This window comes from Leuresthes tenuis, unplaced genomic scaffold (assembly GCF_036924035.1).
Source record: "Leuresthes tenuis unplaced genomic scaffold, fLeuTen1.0.hap1 SCAF_18, whole genome shotgun sequence".
NCBI lineage: Eukaryota > Metazoa > Chordata > Actinopteri > Atheriniformes > Atherinopsidae > Leuresthes > Leuresthes tenuis.
Window position 1 is genome coordinate 21,957,685 of NW_027325372.1, and position 26,801 is coordinate 21,984,485.

The window sequence follows — 26,801 nt, forward strand, 5'->3', positions numbered from 1 at the left end:
GAGAAAATAGAAGACAGACAGCAGAAATTAGTGACACGGGAATGGTTTTCTTGTGAAGCAGCAGCCACTACTGGAGCCGCTGCTAAAAATGAGCCCTAGATCAGTTTTTGTATACAAGCAAGAAATCTCACTAAGAGTCCGCATATGTTGCCAAAAGAGGTATTGAATAGGTGCATGGCACAGAAATGTGCCTGCTCATTAATCTTATTTGGGCTCCAAGATTGCGGCGGGAGGGGCTTCCAATTAGACAGAAGTTTCCGGTGAGGTAAAGGAGTTTGGAGGAGGGATGGGAAAAGAGACGTGGGAGCCAGTGAAGCTTTTAGCTTAATTAAACTTTATCTTTAGACCAGAAGCTGCTGACTCAAACAAAGACGTACTTTTCAAAATCAACCTGTGGGCTAACAATAGGATTCATACACCATTTGATTCAATTTTTAAATGTAGTGTAAAGGGTTTTATGTGCATTGCATCATATTTACAAAGTTACTTCAGAGATTAGAGTATGAATGAAGCCAACTGCTCTTGAGTTTGCAGGGCTTAAAATAAAGCGTCATATTGATTATCTCTTCTCTTACACAGCCCATAGCTGTGAGTATTAAATACCAAAATCATAGCCAAGAAACACCCACCATCAGCTGGCAGTGTACCAGTTCAAAAACTGCCCTCCAAGGGAGACATCATATATTTGGTGTACTGTACAGCAATTCTTTTTAAATGTATTTATTTATTCATAGGTCCTGAATAAGTTTTCCGTTTCTTAAATATTGATTCTGTCTTTTCCCATTTGGCTTTACGCCCACTCAAGCATGTGTTTCAGTTATGCGTAAAGAAAAAAAAAGATGTTGCTTGAGCTATCGGATTTGCAGAAGCAACAAGAGCACATATATTTGCATGTGCAAATAACCATAACCAAAACACGTGATTTAGTTGCCTAAACTCATCCAAACAGATTGTGAAAGTGAGGTTTAAATAAGCTAAAATGTAAAAAAGTATGGGGTGACTTGAAAGATGAGTCCAATCTGACTAGAAATTGTAAACTCCAAACGCTTGTTCACTAAGTTGTAGTTTCACAGCCCAGGCTGTAAAAGAGTTGTGTGATGACCATTTTTTTAGGAAACTAGTTTGTGTCGGCTCGTGCTGAATTCCCACTTTTGTTATATTCCAACAAACTTGCTGTGAAAGCTCACCCTCACACCTGTTTGTCATTCCATTGGTTTAAAAGTGTCCAACTCAAATTAAGTGCAGAAGATATATGCTTTTGCCACTCACAGATGTGATATTAGATTATTTTCCTCAATAAATAAACCACTAAGTCTAATGATTTGATAATTCAAGCCTTTGCTCCATTCTTGCACTAATGATGTTTCACTATATTTTTACCACATTGTATCATGTGAGTTTTCCTTAATCTTGGCTTGAAAAAAAAACTTGTTGTAAGGACCCAATTATGTTTTAGGTCATGCAGAAATATGTAAGAAAAGTTTCTAAATTCCACTTTGAGCTCTGGCGAAACATCATAAGTGAGTTTGTGAAATGTAGGATAACAAAATGGAGCGCTTAGTAGCAAAAGAAGAGGATATATTCCTCTGGACATGATCAAGGCCAAACTAAAGCTAATGCTACTGAATATAAGAGTTTGAACTGTGAATGTGTAAACTAGGAGTTATTTGTTTTTAAGGTCCAAGTTGTTTCCACCTCCCTGCAAAAAAAGAGGAACAAAAACAGTGCAGAATTATTACATAAGTGATGCAAACTATTATGAATAATCAAGCAGTTAATTATCAAATTCTAAACTGCAACAGTGTTAAAACTCCCCACGCTTTCTCCATCATCGTGGTAACTGGAGTAACATGTTGCACATTAACAGTTAACTGTTTTCATATGCATCTTGAAGCAGTGACAGACCTCTTTGTGATACAATCAAAGCAGATAGAACCAACCAGAGGATTAGTTTGCTCTTTAGCCTTGTCTGTACCTCCAGGAAAAGAACAATTACAATTCAAGATGATATCTCAGGCCAAGCTTAAGTATTAAAGCGGCTGCCTCATTTGCAACCCAATCTGTTGTAGAAATCTGCTGCTTGTTTACTACTAAGGGAAACAAAAGAAAAATCTAACTCTTATCTAACTGACAAAACAAGTTGATATATAGCCCTCAGTAATTTTACTTCATTGAGAAAAGAATGTTTTATAGCCCTTACAATGATTATTTTTCTAACTCTGTGATTTTATTGTAATACATCTAATCAAGATGAGACAAAATTTTTGTTATAACGTGTTCCTATAAAACCAAGGCAACCAGTAAAATGGTATCCAGGAAGGTAACGGTCGCATTGAAACAGTTGAACACACGTTATGAATGCATGAATGACTGGAAGTACAGCAAAACACAATCAGTTCTGCTGTTGTTTTTCCCCAGTGAAGGTCATTTTTTGACATTTAACATTTTCAGAAGGTATTTTTACGGATTCCTATGTTTTTTGTCACTACTGCTTTCTATTTGTCACAAAACACACAGTGGAAGTAAACTTGTGGGTACTCAGTGATGTGAAAACTCTGCAGTACAGCACCCAACAAAAAATGTTTGATCCTGCTAGATCATTTTTTTACCCTGGCATTTTCTCAGATTGATTCCTGATTGTTTCTGCTGGGTATCATATTTCCTGGGAACAGGAAAACAGTATAAAGGAAGAGGATTGCACTTGTTTTCCTCTGGATCTAGGGGCAGTTTTCCCTAGGTACCTAAGGCGGTGGTGATAACGTTGTGTCCGTTCCAGTCTCTAGATAGCAGATAATCTTTCAACATTATACCAACTTTCTCTTTCGCTCACGTGCAATCACACCAGATTGTTTAGCATCCGCTAAAAGCATTTGTCTTTCACATTGCAGTCATCTCTCTTTGTTTAAAACAGGACAGATGATTTCATAGTTGTCTGTGACATACCACTGTGAAGTCTAAAGTCTTTTCCTGTATGTGATAAGACAGACACAGGAAGTCATTAAAAGCACTCCCATACATTAAAAAGAGAAAAAAAGAGGGAAAAAAAGGTCCCTCTCCCAAAGTGACAACACATTTGTCCTTACATTTCAAACCAGTGAATACGAGATAATTACATCAGCTGTTCGGTACTCAGACAAGTGACCTGCAGAGCGGATATTAACTTGTCAAAGCCATCATCTGTGACATTTATGAAATCAAACAATGTCCACCTGGCTACTGACTGTCATTGATCTAAATGAGAAAATAAGTTAATGAAGGCTTTTCAGTTTGCTTTTTTTTTCTGAGGCAAAAAATTCCTACAACAGAAGTTCTGTTTCATTCTACTTATATGCTCCGTACACAACAAAATCCCACAAGAAAATATGTATACATATATATATGTATTTTTTTTGTGAAAAAAATTTCTGGGAGAATCTCTTAAAGTATTTCCTTGATGTCATTGATGGGATGCGTTGTATCTGCTGCAGCGCTGAACTGTGTAATCTGTTTGCCCAGTTATAATGCTTCTATTATTTGCTGTTGTCTTGGGAACAGACATATTTGCTCCTCCACACAGAGCCCTGTCATGCACAGGTGCTTTTGTGCTCATGTGTGCACAGGTGAACGCGAGTGTTTGTGTACTGCAGCGGAAAGACAATTACACTCTTTAATGAAAGATAAAAGCAAGAGGAGCCCAGTCACTTAAGACGCATTTTGAAAATGTAAGGAAACGTTCTACAGAAACCTTGAAATGGAGGAAGAGGCCGTGTGATGTAGTTTCAGTTTGAAGTCGGCAACAAGCTGCAGCAGGTAAAACTGACTTGTAAAACACACCACTCTGGTGTGAGTCTGGCGAGCTCAACTGGTTAACCAGATATCATATATGCAGAGGCTGAAGCTCCTTGATGCGGCCGTCCCTGGTACGAGTCCCAGCTAAGGGTACTTTACTGCATGTTCTCTCCCTCCCTCACTGCCCTCATTTCCTGTCAAGCAACTTTCCAATAAAGGCCACTAATGCCCAAAAAAACCTTAACACCAACCACACACACACACAAGTCTTATCAACCAGAAGCACAAAGTGTGTCAGTAAAATAGCAGTGCTTGCACTGCCTTAATCCTGTAAAATTGACTTGTATGCCAAAATGGAAATCTGATGTGAGGAGGCTTACGACAATATTTAAGAAATGATCTCTGGAGCAAACTCACCTTTACCAGAAATACTTGTGAACCTGTGTCAAAATGTCCTAATATTTTAGGTGTTACATTTAAAATATAAAAACGTATTGCTTGAATAAAGCTGACACCATTTGGAACTCAGTGCGAGTGTGATATGTAATGCTAATTAGGAATAAAGCTGTGGGACATCAGCTAAAGAGTAAAAAGAAATGACAATTTTAAAAGGGGAACATTTTCTGTCAATCTCAATGTGAGCTTAACTTTAGAGTCACAGTTTTTTCCCTCAGAACATTTTGATTTGAGCAAGTTAAGCTCCTCAGTGCACATCTGTCAATTCATCAAATGTTTGAACAAACCAAAGAGGGAAACTGGGATAACACATCTATTTCAAACGTGCCCCCAGAAAATAATGTTGGTAACACTGTGAGTATAAAGAGGTGAAATCTGTAGCTGTTTAATGAGTCTACAAATTTTGAGCCACCAGCTTGCCTTTAATAAATACTGTTTCCCATGTTTAGCCTGTTCCACCCAGTCTCACCTCAGAAAGTGTTATTGTCTACATGTCCAAATGTCACAATCCATGGTTGACTGTGAAGCTGTAATCTATTGCTAGGCCATTAGACCATTTACCATTAGACAGCGTTGACGGGACATGGTCTGAAGTGTGATTTAAATATTACATCATCACATTACATCACTTCTCAGCTCTGTACATTCTTTAAATATGGTACACTTTAATGTTTCTTCTTCCTTTTGTGTGTACTGATGTCTTCTTATTAATTCGGGGTGAAAGCCCAGTACAGAAATTGAAGCACATGCTGAAGCACATCTGAGTCCAGTTCCATATATACATACGGGAAGAATTAGACCTCCAGCCACATCATCTGGGTGTGTCAGTTTGGTTTTGAAAGTTTTGATTTTGCACAATTTCAGTCAGACTAAATTGTTTTATATGTAAGGTTTTAGTCCGACAAACACAAAAAACATTTTTTCTATGAGTTATGTAAACATGTTGAATACGTTATTAAATATTTCCAGCTATAATAACATGGTTCTTTTTAAACTTCTTGGCCAATTCAGGCTCCTGTCCTCACAGCGAGGTGACATTCCACATTCACATTCCAGATTGAGTTTCCACTGCCGAAACCTGAGACACCCACTGCATGTCCTCTCTTATCCCTCACCTGGCTGACATTAGACCAGGATATATACTTTATATCCTAATTCGCCCAAAAAGTGAATTACTGATCAGAGCATTTTTTTTATTTGATCATTTTACAATAGGGATTGAAAATGTCACTTGAAAATGCATGCTGTTTGTTCTCTCTTTGAGAAGGCTACTTGAACCCCTTGAAATTAGAGCACTGCTTTTAATCATTTTGATACAGTAAATTAATACAAGGAAAAAATTACAATAGACACATTTTTTATATAATTTGATACGCAAAACATATAATTTAACAAAGATGCCATTAGACTGAAATAGTAGAGTAAAGGAAAATTCCCTGTAGTCTTCATTTATTTTCTGGTTATACAACACCAGCATCATCCATAATTCATAACACTATCAAGGTAGTCCCTCATTAGCATCCACGCACAGACTGAATAGTTACTCTTGTGTCAAGCAGTTGCTTAAATAGCGTCTTTTGATCGCATGGTCTGTAGGTTAATCGGCTTCAAATAATATCAGGGGCCCCAATGGCAAAAACTGCCACAAGTCAAGGCATTTTAATGAAGGTCTGGAGGAGCAGGGAGCACAGAGGTGAGAACACCTTGTTTAGCCCCTCCTGAGCCTCAACCACGACAACGACCAGAGCTTAATGTGTCTCAGAAGTGAAAAAACCATGGTTACCAGTTGCAGGCAGGGAACCTTTCACTATCAGTGATTTTTTAAACACTAAGTCTCCCTACAATTCCTCTTTGTTATGGTACAATAATGGTCCTTCAGGTGCGAGTCACCTTAACTCCTCTGTTTAAGGAAAAAAAGTCTAATGTCCAAGTCTGCTCCGACAATGAGCCAATTCCAACAATATCAGAGATGCTTGCCAGCACTGCAGAAAGATCACATTTACAAGTGTTTTGCTTACTACTTTTATTCAGATTCTTACAATAAGAGAATGGCATCGAGAAACGTAAAATGTACAGAAAGAGACAGATTCGTCTTCAAGTTAGCATACGACATGCATTGTTTCATAAAAGAATGTGTATTCTGCTGCTGTTAATGAGCACATTAAGATAAAACTTTTTTGTTTATGGTGAGGAGCAGAATCCTTTTTTTAAATCATTTCAAAACATCCAAACAGCATGAAATATGGGGTACAGAAGATAGATCAGTGACAGCGAGGTCCTCTCAGTATGTCCTGCTGTTTGCAGATTTGTGGTGTGTGCAGCATGAAATCAATGCTGCTCGCAGAATAATTCAAAAAAGCCAATTATTGCTTGACGCCTCAGGTACAATGCTTTGTTCTTTTTGCTAGAATTCTGTGGTACCTACAGTAATAAATCAAATTTTAACACCGGCATTGCCATGTGTTATCCGATCAACCATGATTGAAATGTCATTGCTTTTTCGGTGTTAAACTCTATAAATAACCAACAACAGCGCTAAAGCAGAAAGGCAGCCGAACCTTTGTTCCAGCTCATCAAAACCAAACATTACCTGCTTTCTCATTCAGTGGAGAGGGTTAAGATGAAAGATAATAGGAAATTTGCAGAATTACAATGAAAGCATTTAAACAAATTTCAGGATACTTGTTTCAGGATTTCAGTTTGTTTTCTCAGTTTATAGGATGAGCACAAAGCTATGAAAAATGGTATTGAAATCTAGCTTCTTCTTTTTTTTTTCTAAAAAACGTTTTCCTGTGGCACAATTTGTCGGGGTAAGTTCATCGTCGTGATTAAATTGCACCCCCTACAGGTATACTGAAGATCTAATTCAATGTGAATAAAACTTTAAAAAAAAAAACTGAAATTGAAACTGAAAAAGGTAATTCACCTCTTTAAAAGGAAAACTAATCTATGATATATTTCCTGGTTATAAATAGTCATCTTTCTTATCTTAAATCTAAATTGACACTCAGTTTTTTCATTTCTTTACAACAGTCGAACCCAAAAGATGTAACCTGCCACAGACTGAGCAGAGAGTTTGTTGAATGAGTCAAAATAAGAACTATGTAGTATGAATTAGCAAATGTCACAAAACCACATCAAAAACTTCTGCACAAATGAACACTGGCATGTTGTAGGTCAAATCCAAAATCAAATTTGGAATTTGTGACCAAAGAAAAACCAAAGAAAAAACGTTCCATTCATTAAGGTTGCAGTGAAATGTTAATCGTCACTTACTTCTTGCAGCTCCTCCAACATGATTAATTTTAACCCACAGAATTTGGCTCACTTTGCCCCAGAGAAGCTCTTACAAGTTAAGCTAGCACACACATGGGGAGAACATGCAAACTCCACACAGAAAGGCCTCAGCTGAGATTCAGACTGTCAGTGTGACTTTGTGTGAGTGCTAACCACCACACCGCCATGCAGCTCTGAATCAATAACATTCATCATAAATATTTTAGATAAATCGGCTTTGACTCGGAAGCCATTACATTTGATTTGCTAAAATTATACTTTGACAGGCCAGCAACATTTTTTAAAGGACAGTGGTGCTTATCACTCCTCCCATGTGCTTCTTCTCTTTACAGTCTGGCAGAAGTGAATGTACACACGACAACAAAAATGCATGGTGGTCAAGAAAGAAGTTGCTAAGGTTACAGTGTGAGCATGCATGGGTCTGCCTAGGCCAGCAATTACAGATAAAAAAGAATGAAATCCGTACGGCCAGCATCACTTTTTTTTTCTTTGTCTGTCAAGCAGAGAATGTGAAGCCGACTGGACTCAGAAAGAAGTGAAATCTTGCAGAGTAAGCTTTCACTTAGGGCAGTCCTGCCACAAATGTGTAGCATATGTTCTCTTGAAGAGACAAGATGAATGGCATATAAAAAAGATGAATCATAAGCATGAGGCTGAGCAGCCTAAACAATGAAGCTGCTAATCCTCAGTACTTCCTGTAGAAGTTTGATGCTGCAGCTCTTCAGAGACTTCCTAAATCTCAAGGTAGCCTCTGTATGGTGGGTATGTAATCTTTCTCCTGCTGTCTTACTGTCTATCCTGACTGTAATTATCTCAATGAACATGCCAGGGGATTTAGCTCCTTTTATTCCATGACTAGCTATACTCTCATTTTGGAGTAGTCTCCTCTTATGAGTGTATTTCTTGATGGATCTGAGCAGGAGTGCAGTATTCTTCCGGAAGCCTAATGAACACCCCCCCAAAGCTACAAAGAACAAAAGCCAACAGACGCACTTCACTAACATACGGGGTACACCAAATGTTCAAACTGAGATATGCTATTGCCAAGTATGGTAATGGGAGAGAGGCTAAAGAAGCCTGCTTGACAGAGGGAGAATTGTTGGATGAAATTTAGCAGCTAGCAGGTGAACATACTGAAGGATTTAACAGCTAATGAGCCAGATGCTTTTCTCAGGAGTTGGTGAAGATCAAAATAAAGTTAGAGAGGAGTTTTCAGGTGTATGACCAACGTAATACTTCATAAAATAAATAGGAAATAGTTCACAAGCATAAAAATTCACATGACAAACATTTAGAGACATAAGAGAGTTGTCTCTATCTTATTGCTGTGTGTAGTATAAAGTGGTAGTAAGGCTTTGCAGTTGTAATTTAGTCTTTTTTGTGATTGTAACCATGGCCTCCAGGTGGAGTCTACAGGCCAGCCTTTATGCCTGGGTTCATTTTGTGCTCAACTTAAACAGGAAGATTATCTGGCTTTATATGTTACAGAGGTGTAAAAGTCAGAAACCACCTAAGATTGATAGCTAGTCCAGTTTCCTCCATTCGGGCAGCTGCTATGGTGCCACCATAAGCTGCAGCCCCTGGTCAACTGTTAGAATAGTAATATATTGAGGAAGAATTCAACTCAACTAAAACACAAACTGCATGCTGTAATCTTTCTTTTCTAGTCGTTATTTAGCACTAAGTCTTCAGATTCCTTCCTAATTTATCCTCCCTTAAATCAAAATGTAGCATTACTTTGTTGATAATGTGAAATTTGACTAAGCCTAGCTCATAAGGTCCTTTGGCATTACACCCTCATTTGGATTAGTATAAATGTTCTGGTTGAAAGCCACAGATTACTTTATGGCCTATGCGAGAGCAAACTTTATTGCTCTGTGGACACAAGCAGTGAGTAGATGTGTTCACACCTGGCAGTGAAAAACGCTACACTCACGCATGCAGATAAACATGTAGTCACTCAATCAACTGTCAGGGGACAACAAACAGGACACCAGCAATGTCTGCTGATGATTCTGTCAAATGATGACATTTATATATTTGAACTATATTACTCAGACATGAACATGTTTCAGATTTGTTTGTGTTGCATTTCAATAAGTTTCAATAAGTTGAGTTATGCAACAGTTCAGTGATGTGTTATTAGAGAAGAGAAGTTAAAAGGAAATATAAAATCACGGATATGGGATTTTTCAGGGCTCAATGTCAACTTCAGTTTTGTGGCGCAAAGATATGTGTGGCTCAGTTCTAAATAAAAGACACCCTACGCGTATGTTTTTCTTTTTACTAATTTACATAAACTGTGAGAGCGAGAAAATGTCTGAGTGGAAGCTCTGGTGGTCTCTTTTGCTGGTCCATCAATGTTGATCAGGATACATTTGTGTTAACACTGTTATGAGAATTGGGCCAGAATGTGTCCTGGACCCCCTTTGAATGCAGCCTGACAGATTGGACCTGAATGCGTCCTCAGTCTGTTCACACATGTATTTACTGCTGACCACGTGTGATCCAGTCAGTCAGGACCCAACAGGGCCTGATGGGGCCCAGATGCAGTGGTAGGAATCATCTAATCATGAGCTGCCATTAATGTGGGAAATTTGAGTTCAGTTGCCATGACACAGTGTATGCTTAATTCAGTGGTGGTGATGGGACAACTGATTAGTTTCGAAATATCTACGAAATTACTTTTTTGTTACTGTTGTGCCAAAGTGGTTGCCTTTAATCAGGCAGCGTCTGGTTCAATCACCAACTTTCCCAGTCTACACAAGTCCGAGTATCCTTGTTTTTATCCAAACCCCACAGTTCTGATTTGGATAAAAGTGTCTGCTAATTCAATGTAATCAAATGCAATGTCATTATCAAATTTAATTTCATGGGGACTTTGCACTGCAAATCACCGAAATCATGCTTGATGGGAGCATTTTAAATAAGAGTGAATCAACAGCCCTTTGTCTTCTGATAAAAACACAACAGTTGATTAACTGAGCGGACCATTTATGGAAAACAATCAGTTTAGATATCATGTATTTGTGTTGCAGGTTCATTTCAAGTAGTTGGATCCCAACAAAAGATACATTCAACATTTTCATATTTTAGGGTTATGGCCTATACAAATGTTGAAAAGTACATTTTTATTTACACAAAAAAACTATTGCATATATTCAATGTTTGTTTATCTATACCTTATTGAAAATACTGAAAGAAGTAAACAGGGCTTTTATGAACTTTATACTGAACACTGGTGGAGCATGCAGTATGAACTGTAACATCCTGATATACACAGCGTATCACAGACTGGAAAGTTTCTGAGGCTATTTCTAAGCTGAAATTAAGGGCTTTAAACTTCAAACTATTTAATGAAGTATCATGTTGATTGCCTTAGGGACGCTTGATTTCTTTGCATTGATGTCAATGCACTACATTACATTTCCTGAAAACAACACAATGACATGATTAGCTAACGGTATCTGTTCAGGTCAGCCAGAACCGGTCCAACAGGCCAGTGTGACCATGACATTTTCGCAGTCTCAGGTTGATTAGTAGCCTTTTCTGCTGTTCATATTATCCACATCCATAGAACAACAGTAACAGAAGCCATCACATACAATTCAAACACTTTCCAGTCAGGTTATGCAGCTTTCCTCTGTTGTGTTTGCCTGTTCTCTGTGTTTGTGTTGTCTCAGCTGTGTCGTGGCAGACAGAGGCGAAGACTTTGCCAGCTGTCTCAGGTGTACATTTGGCGTAAGAAGAAAGTACATTCACTTTCAGAGCTGGGGTTTCATGTAGAAAAGAACAGACTCATTTGGTCCTTACCAAGTCTTAAAATGAGGTAAATACATTCTCAAAAGAACACATGATATATTACACATTATATATTTGTCAAAAACTAAGAAAAAACGCAGAAGCAGTGTGAGATAAGCATAGTACACCACAGTAGCGTGTAGAAACATCTTTACCGGGAAGAACTTAAGCAAACAATTATTTTCCTTCTAACAAAATTTGGAAAAAAATCGAGAAAAAAATTTGAAATTTTTGGCAAACTCCCCTTTTAACGGTGCTTTAGGTCATTGAGGTTTGCAGCATTGGTTCATTGTCCTGTTGATGACCCAGTTTCAGCCAATCTTTAGTTGTCAGACAGATGGACTCACGTTTGACTCTAGAATACTTTGGTATCCAGAGGAGTTCATGGTGGACTCAATGACTGCAAGGTGTTCAGGTCCTGTGGCTGCAGAACAAGCCCAAATCATCAGCCCTCCACCACCGTGCTTGACAGTTGGTATGAGGTGTTTGTCCTGATGTGCTGTGTTTGGTTTTCTCCAAACGTGCTGCTGTGCATTATGACCAAACATCTCCACTTTGTTCTAATCTGTCCAGTGGACACTGGTCCAGTCATTCAGTCATTGTTTCAAGTCGTGTGGTTTGTTCAGATCCATCTTTTCAAACTTGAGTGTCAACATAGCTTACGCTTATGCTCTAAACGCAGAAATCAACGCATCTATAAATTAAAAAGAACATGTAACATGAAAGCAGTGAAAGTAGTGGATCTTGAAGTTAAGATTTCTCTCCCAGCTATTATGCCCTTATGACCATGTCAGCAAGACAACCAGAAAGTTAAAACAAGGAATAAGTAACAGAAAAGTGTGATCTGTCAACAAGACAAGGATAATTCTGTAGTTTCCCCCTTTAATAAAATGAATCATGTCATGGATTCCCTTTGTCTTTGCGGGATTGAACAGGTCTCGGTGCCACCTAGGAGTGGAGATCATGATTTGTTGTGGAAAAGACGGGAGGCTTTCTGAATATTCATGTTACAGACTTTGTCACCCAGTAGACTGAATTCTGAACTTGTACTGAACATGATTTTATAAACAAAACATTTTTATTGCATTATTTTGCATTCATATATGTTATACTTATCCCAGTTAGTGTATCCTGCTGTTTGTGGAAAAAAAACAGTGCTTTATGGGCCAGCCTCTCCTGTTTTGGGTTTTTATCAATATAGTCTCTAATTGGGTCTAATGTGTTTAATATGCTTCATATTTGTATGTGGCCCTCACTTTGGAGTATGTTTGGCTTGATTTCTGAATCATGGCTCATCATTGTATTTTTATCTTGATGATTATTGTTAAGTTTTGGTTCTTACACCACAGGCTGACCTGTTGCTTTATATGTTAAAGAGACATTGCTGTTTCCTTGATGTTTTTCTTATGTTCTGTATTGGAATCTTGTCCTCTAATTGCATAATTGGATGATAGAATGTCGGCATGCATGGATGTGTATATATAGGTAATGATATGCTTTAAGCCCATATACCTGAAGAAGGGCAGCCAAACAGAAACATTGTAAACAAATGTTCAGGACTCTTTATAATCTTGTGTTCTGAATCAGCGAGACGATTTTTAGATCCCTCTGTATAGTTGTCACCTCTGGTATAAGTATACTTGTAAAAAGTTTTTATCGGTAATAAAAGTGTAGGTTACAGTAACAAAGCATAGGAGGTAAATCAGGGCATACCACCCGGTCTCATATACATTCTGTCACACGCATACTTTTACAAACAGTACCCAGGGGCCAATTTATCCCCTGAAAACTACTAATCATCAGTGAGTCACCCAACAGCTTATCAGATAGTCTTTGTAACACTACTGTTGTGTTTTGTTTTACACTTTATCTCCCGGGCGCTTGGGAATAATTTCAGTGATAAAACACTCTGGAGGAGATGAGCATTGACAAAGATGACTCACTATTCTGCAACCTTCAAGGCAAATCATAATTCCATATTTCATTTGAAAGGATGTTTCACTAATTTTCTCCTTTTTAAACACACACTGTTAGCGGTCTTTGAAGTCTCTCCTCTGAAGAATGTGTGTCCTCTGTCAGCTATCTCAGTTGTCAGCAAGCAACTACAGCATTCCCAGTGGTAAACATGCCGAGTTTACTATGAGATGTTGAGCTATCAGGGGCTCACAGAGGGATCACATGAGAAGACAAAGGAGTAGTTTGGGGTAGTAATATTTGCCCCAATGCTAAAAACTAAAAAGTAAAACCTATTCAACATGAGGGAGCTGAACACATAGGCTCTTTTCAGATTGAAATTTAGTTTTGTCTTGTTTTTTGTGTGTGTGGGCTGCATTAGACCTCATGACAACATTAAATAAATTTCTTCTATGACATAAATGGCCAATATGTATGTGGTATATGTGGCTGAAAAATAGGATAACTATTTGACTGTCCATGGGTTCCTTATTGGTCCAGTGTTAAATGCCCACACTGGTTATGGTTGTGTAAATGTGTAACAAATAGGTATGTGAGGTGAACAGACATCTTATTTAGGGCCAAAATTGGTCAATCACATTGACAAACTGACGTGGCACCCAGGATCTATCATGAGAAGTGGGTATAACAACTGTATCAAGTAACAATCACTGTAATCCTGCATCAAATCCACCTGAGTACTTAATGCTGACACAACATGGAGCTCGTGAAAATTCCCATTTTGAACCTTTTTTTGAGCCCACTCGTTATCCTTAAAGAGCTCAGATCCAAACTGTCAAACTTCTTATTACTAATAAAACTAATGAAAGGTTTCATGAAGGTTCAGGAAATGTTAGTTTCAAACTAACTGGGTTCTTCAACGTTAACATGAGCTGAAAGAGGATAAATGCAACCTTTAGACATTGTCTTATTTGTATTATGTACTTTCAGCAGGTTTGCAAATGTTTGCCTCTGGCCAGCCAATAGTGAGCTTCCCAGAGAGCAGTTTGCTGCATTATTGTGAAGCTAAGTGCTGATAGTATGTACAACCATGTTACCTAATGTGTGCCCTGCCAAGCTGTAACACCTCACAAAGCAGCTTCTGTGACATTAATTCTAAAAACGTTTATCCATAAGATACTCAAAATAGCAACATCTCTAAAATTCAGCTTTGATTCATATAAACCAATCACAGATTTGCAGTCAATGTGCCTCTGTTAAAATGATGTCTTGTAGGAGCATGTCTAAAAATGCAAAAGCAGCAAAGGATATAAATTTATAAGAATGTAAATTGGAATTTTTGGAGAGACATGTGCTGTCGTCGAGAAGATGACTTCTCCCAGGAGGCCCGTTGTTATGTCAGCAGGACAAAGCCAGAACTCATTCTGCACGACTTATAGCAGTGTTGCTTCAAAGACACAATGTGTGTGTATGTGTGTTTGACCGGCCTGTCTGCAGTCTAAGTCTGTCTCCAATTGAAAATGTATGGAGCATCATAAGGAACAGACTCAAATGACGATGACCACAGACTGTTGAGCAATTGAAATCAGAAAGAATGAGCATGAATTTCTCTGAAAAACTGTAGCAATTAGTATTTTGAGTTCCTAAATATTTAAAAGGCTAAATGTGTTCCTCTCAACTCTTTTTGAGTACATTATTGGCATAAAATTTGAGATTTTTTGTATTTTAAATACCGTGAAGTTGGCCAGAGAACCCATTGAAAATCTTTTTTTTGTACTCAAGTCTGGTAAATAAAGTCTCAAACAAAATAGCAAATGAAAGATTTAAGTTTCTGCAGTTTAGCAAATGTCTCATTTTGTTCTGAAAATGAGGTTTGTAAATCAAGGACTTGAATGAGAAGAAAAGAAAGAAAACATCATTGCACAATACAATGCTCCGTGTTAATCTAGCCTATTCTTTTATATAGTATATTTAGCTCTGCTTAGTGTTGATAACTGTCATTATCTTCAGGACATAATCTCCTTGCGCCTCACATGAAATGTCAATTAAACCTCTGTAGAGAGCATAACAGTGAATGCAGTGAGCAGCTGCCGCAGCACAGTGTGATCATCACAATCCTTCCAGAGCTGAATCATTACAATGTTTCCAGACATTTAAAGTCACGTCGCAGCCACATCCTGTAGCCGGCTCCTGGCAGGGCTCTGAGCTGTCCCAGGTGTCTACATCCCTTTGTTAGGCTTCACCTAATGAAGCTCACTGCCCGGCATCGAGAAATATGGCTACTGAGTGCTGCTAAGCAACAGGCACCCGTGCTGTACTCTCTAAAATCACCTCCCCAGAGAAGCTGACACCACTTGGCCTGCTGTGCCACTGCTGCCTCTCTGCCCACAGACTTGTAACAGGGATCTGTTTTGCTGTAGTCAGAAGGTCACCTCAAACTGATGTCTTGGGTATTTTTCACAAGACGGAGACATGTGACGTTCGTCCCAATGGGTCTGTAATTATGCTGAACCACAGCAGCCAGGCAGGCCTTCACTAATGACCTGCTCGTCGCCTCTTGGCTCCACATTACAGCTTGTCTGTCATGTGACTGAAAGACAAGACTGCACATTGCATACAAGCTGTCCTGTCTTTCACCTCTGTGAGCTTTCAGGCATTTTCTTCGAATACAGATTCCCTTTTTTGTCACAATTAGAATATTACATATAATACTATATTGTATATAGTAATACCATGCTCAAATTTGAGATATAGAGATTTTGAACCAAAAGGAATACTTCTGATTAGTTCCAGATTTATTTAGCAGTATGACAGGGAGCCCGAGCATTCAGATTCCTAAATACCAGTCTTTAGCAACAGAGGCCTGAAGGATGTGATAACATGAAAAGACAGATGTCACAGAGATGGCCTACATTTATCAAACTACTGTAGCAACAGTGGGATGAACTTTTGAAAACATAAAGTATTTATTATTCTAAAAGCATCCTCATCTTACAGTTACTGCCAAAAATATTTAATTTAATAATATGCTGTACTGTGCAGTCGTGTGAAAAAAAATGGCGCTTGGATACATTTTATATTATGAACAACAGATTCTTTGCATAACTTTTTTAAAAGGAACAAAACTTGAATAAATTATGCAAGAATTTGACTATTTTTGTCCCTTTCATAATATGGTAAAAAAAAATTTAAAAAGAAAGTCACATATCAATCAAGTATTTTAGAACCTAAATAATTCAGCAGAAAAGAACATTATTAATAGTTGTTGAAGATCTTAAGATGATGTCAGTTTGCTCAGGTCCGTCCACTTCAGCAAATTCAGCTTGAGAGCAGACAGCTGCCAAAAATAAAGAGTAAAAATAAAACTGAAAAAATAACTGTGGCAGCTTGTGGTATCAAAGTGTATATACAACAGATTTAAAGAACAACTTTGTTACAGCCAAAGCAGTGTAGTTAGTTACTGTGCATAAAAAGGAGGGAATGTTCTTTCACAATATTTATGAAGCAGACATTCATAAGAAAAGGTCATCAAGAAAATCTGATTTCCACTCCCATCATCAGCCATGAATGGGTGTAGATTTTCCACTAATGAATCATTCGCATATAAAAACACTTTGTACGACAAGCAGATAAACATGATAATGACAACAGCAAACAAGAAGCACAATTTGACCAAGTGTGAAACTGAGACACTTGTCACTCGTCATCAAACATCGCCTCTAAGTTCAGAACAAGGGACCTGGAGGAAGAATGAAAAAAATGTTTGGATTACAAACGAGTTTGAGAGTTTAAACCACACCAATGAAACCTAAAGCGGTGCAGGAGCCATTCATTATCATTATGCCAGAAAATTTGAACCATCTCTATGTACACTGCTCCTTCTTTTTTTTTTAAAGTACCATTGGTAAAGTCTTCCAACACCACCAGAGCAGCCATCCTGATGCACAGCTGCAGTTATTTAGAGCACCCGTCACCATGATACAAGAGTATCATAAAATCTAAGCGACAAACATGTCAAATAAGGAAACAATTTCACTGTCACTCAGAAAGTATCTGTTTATTTAAAATCACAGCACTTTTTTTCCGGTCCACCACAACGTAAGGGTTTGTAAGGGGTTGTACAAATCAAGCTCTGAAGACCGCCAGAGGGTCTAAACTCTCGCCACACATTCTTCTGGTTTGTGTGTACACGTTGTTAATGCACCTGACCCGAGGCTTTCTGGAATAAGGTGATATGGACAAACACATTTCTGCATTAACTGTCATTGTATACAGGTTTGGTAGCTGTGTTTTGTTCATATTCTCTGATTCTGACAGATTCGTCTTGATTTTCTTGTGTTCGTCACCTTTATCAAGATTCTGCTCAGTTTCTTCAGCATTAGTTTTTTTTCTGTTCAGTATTCCCATCAGCTTGATTTGTTTTGCCTTGTAGTCACCTCTTCTTGTTTAATTTTGTCCCAGTCAAATTCACTTTTTCTCTTCACACCACAGGTTAGTTATGCTTTACCACCCATTTGTTTCATGTCCTCTGATATCCTCCCTCAGTAGATATTCTGCCTGGATTCTGTTGCTCTTTTGCCTGGCCATTGTGTGGGCTTGAAGAAAATAATTTCTGCCAGCTGTGGAATCTGAGTTCAGGGACGTACTAACTTCTTTCACTAAAAAATGTATCAATATTTGTCAAATAAATCATGAGAAAAGCACAATTTTACTTACTATAATGTAGGCACAGTTTCAAAGAGGTTCACAGAGTTGCTTATTAAGATAGTTGAAGTAAGATAAATACAATGTCTATGAAATGTGCTTTTTCTTTCTTCTTCACCACATTTTTCACAGGTGTGTTCATGTTTGCTTCCACAGGCTGAATCCCTGCATACTGCAGCCATCATGCAGCATGTTGAATATAATGTTTCACACCAATAATCCTGCGGCAGTTAATCAGTCACACAATTAAAGCAACCTGCAGGTGATGCACTCAGAGTCAGAGCCCGTGTCACACGGTTTTTCTTTGTTTAAATCTGACTATGTTATTTGACTGTCACTGTGCTATCCCACTGTATTTATTTTTCACCCTCCGGGGTACCATGTTTAGTATCAGAGACACTCCTCGTGTATCAGAAACACTAGTGGACCACACACTGCGCACAAGCCGCCGACGCTGATTTCATGCTGCTGTTCTGTGGCAATAACTCATACAGGAGACCACACACTCCCACTCTTTCTACAGATGGAATGAAGTGCTACTGATAAGACCGTGTGGGAGTGTATTACAGCGCAGAGCAACAGAAAGAAGATGACTGTCAGCGTCCAGCAGGAGAGAATTAACAGCAGGTGGTTGCAACAGAGTAGCATTGGTCATCAAATCTCTTATTGTATGTGCTGACAAACTGCATACAACCCCAAAGTGTTGTGTGCTGCAATTCAAGGAGTTAACTGTGTGTGGACATAAGAACAAAATGAAATGTAAATCCTTCTTGTGCTTCAGCTGCAAGCAGGAACTCCCAGCAGTTTGGCAGCTGGGTGTCATGCTGACTCACAGGTTCGAGAACCTCATAGTGGATCTAAATACAATTTGCATCCAAAAGACAACTTGAGGTAAATGTCAGATTCTATGTTGCACAGTCCTATTTCTTCCCCAGACTGCTGAGAGATATCAGTTAGTTTCAGGTGATGAAGTTCAAAAGAAGCTTAAGAGGAGTCCTCTCAATGTACTGGGAGATGGTAAAAGAGGAATTTTATCCAAAATACTGAAAGAACCCACCTCAAAATGTGGGTTTCGAGTTTGGGCCTGCTGGAGTGAGCACTGCTGGAGGCGAAGTTCGTGGCTCTGACAATGTAATGAAATTAACTTCCGGAAAGCCACTTTGAAATTTACATTTTTGTTGAAAGCATTATTTACACAATTAATAGATAACCCCACAAAAAGTAACAAAGTTAATCACTGATATGTGAAGAATCCTTGTGATTTTTCGTTTTTACTAAAGGGATTTTGAAATTTTACTTTTGGATATGAATTTATGTCCAATAGGCAAAGTTGCCTCTGAACAAATCCCAAGACTTCTGGAACAAAGACAATATGTACAATGCCATGTTTGGCAAAAACCAAACACAGCATGTTTGCACATCAGTTGCACCCTATAGAAGTTCTCCTTTACCCTCAGCTGTTCCTCTTGGCAATTTACAGAGGTGGCTCAGTGCAGCATCAATGTGTACTTACAGACATTAGGCAGGTTTCATAGTGTCAGTTGAGTGGTGACAGTGTAATTGTTTAGATCAGGGTGTTCAGCGATTTCGGCTATGCCTCACACATGTAATACCATATTGCCTCTTTGACTACCTCCCTTGCTGGCGCAGAGGCGTGTCAGCATTAAACACAACTGCAAATCTCCAACAGAACGACTGAAAAACATCCATCCATTTTCTATACCGACAGTCTGTTAATCGGGTAGCAGGTGGGCTGGAGCCTATCCCAGCAGTCATTGGGCGAAGGGCGGGGTACACCCTGGACAGGTCGCCAGTCCATCACAGGGCCACATAGAGACAAACGAGCACGCTCACACTCACTCACGCTCACACTCACTCCTACGGACAATTTGGAGTCACCAATTAACCTGACATGCATGTTTTCCAGAGTACCTGGAGAGAATCCAGGTATGCACGGGGAGAACATGCAAACTCCACACATAAAGGCCCCAGGCAGGGATTGAACCTGGAACCCTCTTGCTGTGAGGTGATGGTGCTAACCACCACACCACCGTGCAGGAAAACCCCGCCTGAAAAACAAAAGAATCAATTTGCTGCATCGACCCAGTCAAAGTCCAGACCTTGACCTGCTTTAGTCAAGTTGAAGAGCACTGTGCAAAAACAAATGCTCACAAACCTCAAAGAATTTAAGGTTGTAAAGAGTGATATGACACAACTATTAAATAATGTGGGAAATCGGTAACATCATACAGAAAACATTTACTTCAAGTTATTGTAGGTAAAGATAGTTTTACAAGCTGTCATGGGGTGTGCTTAGTTTTTCACACACTGTTCCTGCCTTTTGGCTTTTGCTGTAGAAATAATATAGTGACGTTGTAGTGAACTATAGTGTGGATTTAATATTAAACGTAACCTTTGGGAGGCCCTGCAACATTTCTGTGTGGTAAGGTTTGTGCAAAGACACAGATGGGGGATTTCCACACCAAGGAAGAGACAGAGATCATCTAATTTACCCCAACCTTTGTTCTGGGGAGAGAATTTGGCCACCAGACCTGCCCACACATTATGTGTAAGCATAACGCCTTAGTGCTAACTAAGTCGAACAAACAAAAAACCCTTTTAGGAGACGATTGGAGAATCACCAGACCAACAGTCCTCGCTTCCTTATCTGGACAAAGTAAATCAAAGGTGACTGCTTTGATCTAGTAGTATTTTACTCAGATTCATTTTCATTTGAATCTTAAAACTGTATTAAATGTAGCTTATATCTTTGTACATTTTCTTTAAGGTTCTCAGTGAAATCACGAGCTGCATTTTAAGACCTTTTTCATGATCGTACTTGCAGAAATAACGTAGAAATCATTATTTTGGAAAATGACTGAAGCATGAAGTAATGCAACTGTTAACCAATGTTTCCTGCTGTTTCTTTTTCTATTACATGGTTAACAAGGGAAAATAACATTGTTTGGTTCGTTATTCATATGTCATAACTTTACAGATTTCCATCTGAATTTGAGATCCACAACTGTTATGCTGTTTATTTGACGTTCATACTATACATGTATGTCATGTCTTTAAGCTTCATATCTTAACAAGTTTTGTTGTTTTCGGAATCCTGTGGACAAATGTGTGTTAAGACAAAAGAGTGAAGAAATTAAGTTTTCTTTGTTTTATCAAACTAAACATGAGAATTAGATCGTCCTACTTTACACGCCCAGGCAAACTGAAAGTGGAGCGTAAGCCTGCGTCATGCCCCGCCTCCACGAATCAAACTCCGAAGACCCGCGAAGAAAGTTATAGAGAGAAGAGAAGAATAAGAAGTTGAAATCAGGAAATTAGAATGGAAGTCAGATGCAAAGACAGATATAAAAGAAAGAAACAGAATGAAGTATTAGAAAAATATACGTTTTTGTATTTTTTCGTTCGTCCATCGTTATCTCATCTCCATGTCTGTTTTCGTTGTATGTTTTTAACCTCTGCTGCTGCATACGTTACTCCATAGTTAGTTTTTCTTACAAAGAAAGCCAGCGTAAGCTCGTCAACTTTTTGTCAATATTTTTGTGAATTTAAGTTCAACCAACCGAGTTGTGGACCAAACAACCCAACTCCCAACATCTCAGGTGGACATTTGTTCAATTTTGACGGTGAAGTCTCAATACCAGGCAATTCCGTGGCGAAGAGCAACCTTCCCAAGGCAACTTGAAAGTCCATGGAAAGTCCTCCACAAGAAAGGCCCTGAGACGGCGAAACCAAGAGAGACCCACTTGGAACAGCCACCTTCAACCTGGTGCTGACTAATGCTTAATTTATGCTTCTCCGTAACGTAAGCGCAGGCGACAGAGAAGATGTTTGAGGAGGTGGTCTGTACAACCGTTCGAGGCTGGGAACGGGTGAATTTACAACACTGGTTCACCCACTGAGGGACCTGGATGAAAAAAATGCAACAGGCCGATTTGACGAGCGTCTTCGCCGTATACAGCCATTACGACCGGAAAAAAGCAACTGCCGGAAATTACGTTCTGAGCGGACCAATCACAGCCCTTTCGGTCCGCATCAATGCGATTTTCCGCGTAATTTCCGGCAGTTGCTTTTTCCAGTCTTTCTTCCTACGCCAACATTTTTAAAGTTCTTGTAGACCAGTAGGTAAACAATGGACTGCCTGCGCTTCAACGTGTGCAATATAAGCATTTGTTCTTCAATATTGATGAGCTCCAACTGCAAATACAGCTGCTTCACCTCGGTTGCCTGTTTGCTGTTGTTAACTGTGACTGGAAGAAAAAGCAAGGATTCGGCTATAACCCCTGAAACCACACAAACACACAGCCACACCCCCCTAGTGGCATGCCGGTGAATTGCAGAGCAACGTGTTCCCTCGATGCAGAACTTCGAATGCTCAATGACAGCGTCCCTTCGACGGCATCCGTACGTACAGTTAAGCCGAGTTTATGCTTCTGCGTCACGTCGACAAACTCAGCTTTACTGGGCTAAGTGCCAACCAAAGTAAGGTCTGCCCTCCTCTTTCTTTTCAGACGGTAAGGTGGTGTCGAGAGAATTCACCATTAATAATGATAAATGACTCCAAAGGTGTTAGCCTTTCATTGTAAATAGTAACTAAAATTAAGACAATTTTAGCAATTCCGATACATTTCTCCATTCTCTTGTGTTCCCTCCATAATCAACGCATTTCTCCTGTTTGTCTTTAAGGTTCATGTTTTTGGTTATATCTTTCAATAAATAGTACATATTTATATATAACAAGTCATTGTTGGATGCTTCTTTACGTAATTTTGGTCAATTCAAACGAGAACTCACAAAGGAACGCTTTGAGACTGATCAACATTAATTTTACCAGAATCGCAAGATTATGTCTTTTTCCTTCTTTTGAAGGTAATACGAGGTAATTAAGGTTTATTTAGATCATGGGTCTCCAACGTGTCGCTAAACCAGTAGCTAAATTTTATCTAAATTTTAGATAGTGAGAACACTATTTGTAAATCCTTTACATTCTATGACGCTACATGTTGTTCTTCATCTGAGGTTGAATTTAATTAATCTTAAAACCTTGTAATAACCAGATGATTTATTTATCATGTCCTTATATTTAAAACTTCGGAACTGAAAGAGGCTGTCGTTCTTTTTTTCACATGACTGTATTTTGGAGCTTATACAGTCTGCAGTAGTTAGCCTGTTGAACACACTGTTGTAATGGCTGATTAAACATGGGCCTGCTTCTAAACTCAAACCCAATTTAAAAAAGTGTAAATTCACTTTAAAGTGAAACCTTATAATATAGGTTTGTGCACGCTAGAGTCTTTGTTTTTTTTTTCTTCTGAGGACAAATCAATTTCATCTCAAATTGAAATAAAGAAGGATTCTCCATTCATCTTAATTTCTGAGGTGTGTGAATTTGGACATGTTAAAGGTGACATATGGAAAAAAATAAAAATTTTGGGAGCATATATTAGGGTGTCTGAACTCCCCAAAACCCAACTCTGGCATTTTTTTAGTTCAACTTTCTATGAAAGTTCCTAATTTAACAAGCCACACTGATTTTCATTCAAGTTCACTTCACCTCTTCTGCAAAGCCTCAACCTCTGAGCCATTTTCATTCACCCTTCTAAATCGACTAGAATTAGTTCTGTCTCATACACCTCAACAAGACCTCAGAAAATGGGACTTAAAAAAGTTGAATATATTACTTTTAGAAAGCATGCTGTCAATAACACAGTGTGGTGTCTACATTCAACACTTTTAATTTGATACTATCTGGAAACGTGATCTCTGACTGGAAGACCTCATCAATATTTCAGATGAACAATTACATCGGGCTCCACATTGGTGTCGTGGTTAGAACCGTTACCTCGCAGCAAGAGGGTTCCTGGTTCGAGTTTGCATGTTCTCCCCGTGTATGCATGGGTTCTCTCCGGGTACTCCGGCTTCCTCCCACCGTCCAAAAACATACATGTTAGGTTAATTGGTGACTCTAAATGGATCCTAGGAGTGAGCATGAGCGCGCATGGTTGTGTGTCGTTTGTCTCTGTGTGACCCTGTGATGGACTGTCCACCTGTCCAGGGTGGCCAGGTGTACCCCGCCTCTCACCCAATGACAGCCCCCCCCCCCCCCCATTACCTTGAGTTGGATTAAGCGGGTATAGAAAATGGATGGATAAATGGATAATTGCATTAGTATTTCTGTATATTTTATTAGCACACCCCATTACATGAAAAGTGAAGGCAGTAATGTTATGAAACTGGCCAACTGAGGTTGGAAGTAAAGTATTTTATGCATGTAGGGGCAAAGGCTGTTCTTGCTTTATTAACTGTGACGTACAGGAGTTAAATTAGTTCATCTGGGGGAGCTGTTGGAGCAATTACATTAGATGGTTACATGGGATTTCTTATATTTGGACATGTTTTGTAAACAGTATACATTTTCAACATTTAAGCTTAAAGATTTCTACATCTAGCGTTTTAATTCCTGACACAGTCTCTTCTTTTCTTCCTGAGTGCAGCCAACATGGCTCCTCTCTGCAGTGTGGCACTCAGGCTCCCTGACTACAAAGTGACACTGCAGTAAGGTTCATCTTGCGCTAGCTCACCAGTCAATCTCACCCTGGCCCACATGTGCCGAGATGATCCCGCTGTGTTTGTGGCTGTACTTTGCTTTGTCTGTGCTGGACTGGAGCTGCCAGTCACCACCACTTGAATCTTCTAAGAAACTCTGAGGGTGAGGGGAAGCCTCCTACCCTGCAGGCCTGCAGGCAATTGAACACTTTCATCTCCATGGCAGAGGTTTCTCTATTCCCACAAATGGAAATACAAGTATGAATTGCTGGTCAAGTGCCACTGATATTGTTGAGATGGACTAAATCAGTGGCATAGTACAGAGTAGGTGTACCTCCCACTCTGAAGGGGGCCAAATAAAAGCTGTGTAGTCCAGTAATCCACCATCCAGCTCAATATGCTGCAAATTGAGTTTGTTCTGCCTTTTATTTGCAAGCTATTTCCTCATGTGTTACTAAAGCATGAGGAAGCTGCTTATCTTGACTACAGGCTAGCTGCTGCTCTCAGCTCTTTGAGACAACTGACAAGCAATTAACCAGGAATGGCATCGCCTGAAAAGATCCTGAACAGAAGATCTATGAAAAACTGTTTCACAATGCACAAGTTTGGAAAACAAAGTTCTTGGCTTTTTACAAAGTATCTTTTGTCTAACGCATATAACACGTTTCCACTCACATCCACCGTACGCTGATTTTAAAAACATCACTCTCAGATACTGTTCATCTGCTGTAGATAGTTTTGTAGGCCTAACACTTCTTCTTTTGTCCTCCACTTGTCCAGCGTCCTCAAATTCTTTAAGGACTCTCTGCACGTCATGCTGAGATATGCCACGTTTTCAGCGAATCCGACTCTAGCCTGCTAAACTGTGTTATCTTTGGCATTTTCCATAGAGGCAACTAAAAACAGACAAGATGTCTCTTTGTGACAGGCGGCCAGTGACAAAGTGCCAAAAGATGTTTATGTGTAAACACAACACTGTTTGATTCCTTTAGTGTGGTACCTTTTTTAATGACTGGATGATTCACAGGCCAACGTTAAGTGGCTTAATATACCTTTTTTTTAAATCTGCCAATACCCAAAGACTAACTTTGACAGACCTTTAGAAAGCCTTGTGAACTATTGCTCAAGACCATTTTAAAAGATTATAAGAAAGTCTGGCTGCTTGGAGAAAGAAAGGAAACATGGTTCAAGACTTTTACTCAGTGCTGTATATACTGCTGATTTAATTGGGCTGTCTCCAGATGAGATGTGTGGCTTTTCTTGGCTGTTGTATCAATGTTGACATATTTGAAGACTTGGTGATGATGGTGCTACAGATGGTAAGGATGTCAGGATACAGATGCCAGGTCCATCATTTGTCACCATCGAGACAATCCAACCAGTTGTTGCTGAGATGAGATGAAACCACTTGGTTTTTAAGTACACAAATTGCTGAATCAAATTCTGTTCTGCACAATCTTTTCAGCATTCCTTTAACTTTTCTACTTCTGCTGCACTCCCACAATGACCTACTTGTCTACTTCATTCCCACCCACAAATGTTTCCGAATAGGATTTAAAAGTTTAGAAGTTATACAATACACTGTTATGGTTAGGGTCGTGGCACCTCTCATATGACGGGATGCTTCCCAAATCAGAACATCAATATCCTGCCAAAACATTGCTATTTCACAGTTTTTAAGTCTGGATTGTGGAACTACAACATGGTGGATGTGAGGACAAACATTGGTGAGACTTGGCTGAAGCTGCTGTAGAATTGCAGCGTTATTAGTATTGAGAGCTTTCTGCTGTAAATTTGCTGCCTCCGAGCCCAAGTAAAAAAAAATAAATAAATAAAAAAGGTCCTGATGACATCACCTATTTTATTTTACTTACACAACAAAAAATCCTGGCACATACAAATTATTTTTTGGATAAGCTAGATTTCAATGTAAAATAGGAAGAAGGTCCCTCTAAGTTGAAGACAGCCTTGTGTACTTTATATCTGTCTTCTGGGCTTGTAAGATCTCATGAATTTATTTATCTTTTTTTTTCAGGATGAAGCCACGGGCCAGCTGTGCTGCTCAGAGGGACCTTGTGTGCACAGTTTACCCTCTGAGCGGTGAAAACAGACCAGCCGGCTCCAGAGCCAGCGACTACCATGGAGAGCATCAGCACCACAGGAGCACATTGTCATCGATCTGTGTGGAGGGCTCCATCAAACTCCCGGTTGGACTCTCCGGTAAAGTGAACATAATCTACTCGCTACAAAGTGCAGCTGGGGTGAACGTCTCCAATCATTTTTCAATAAGGAGTCAG

General features: G+C 39.2%; 1 protein-coding gene across 1 annotated transcript in view; it reads right to left on the reverse strand.

Annotated features, from left to right (window-relative positions):
* The window catches only part of kcnk9 (potassium channel, subfamily K, member 9), a 39,544-nt gene that overhangs the window by 1,477 nt on the left and 11,266 nt on the right, over positions 1 to 26,801 (reverse strand). The window lies entirely within an intron of this gene.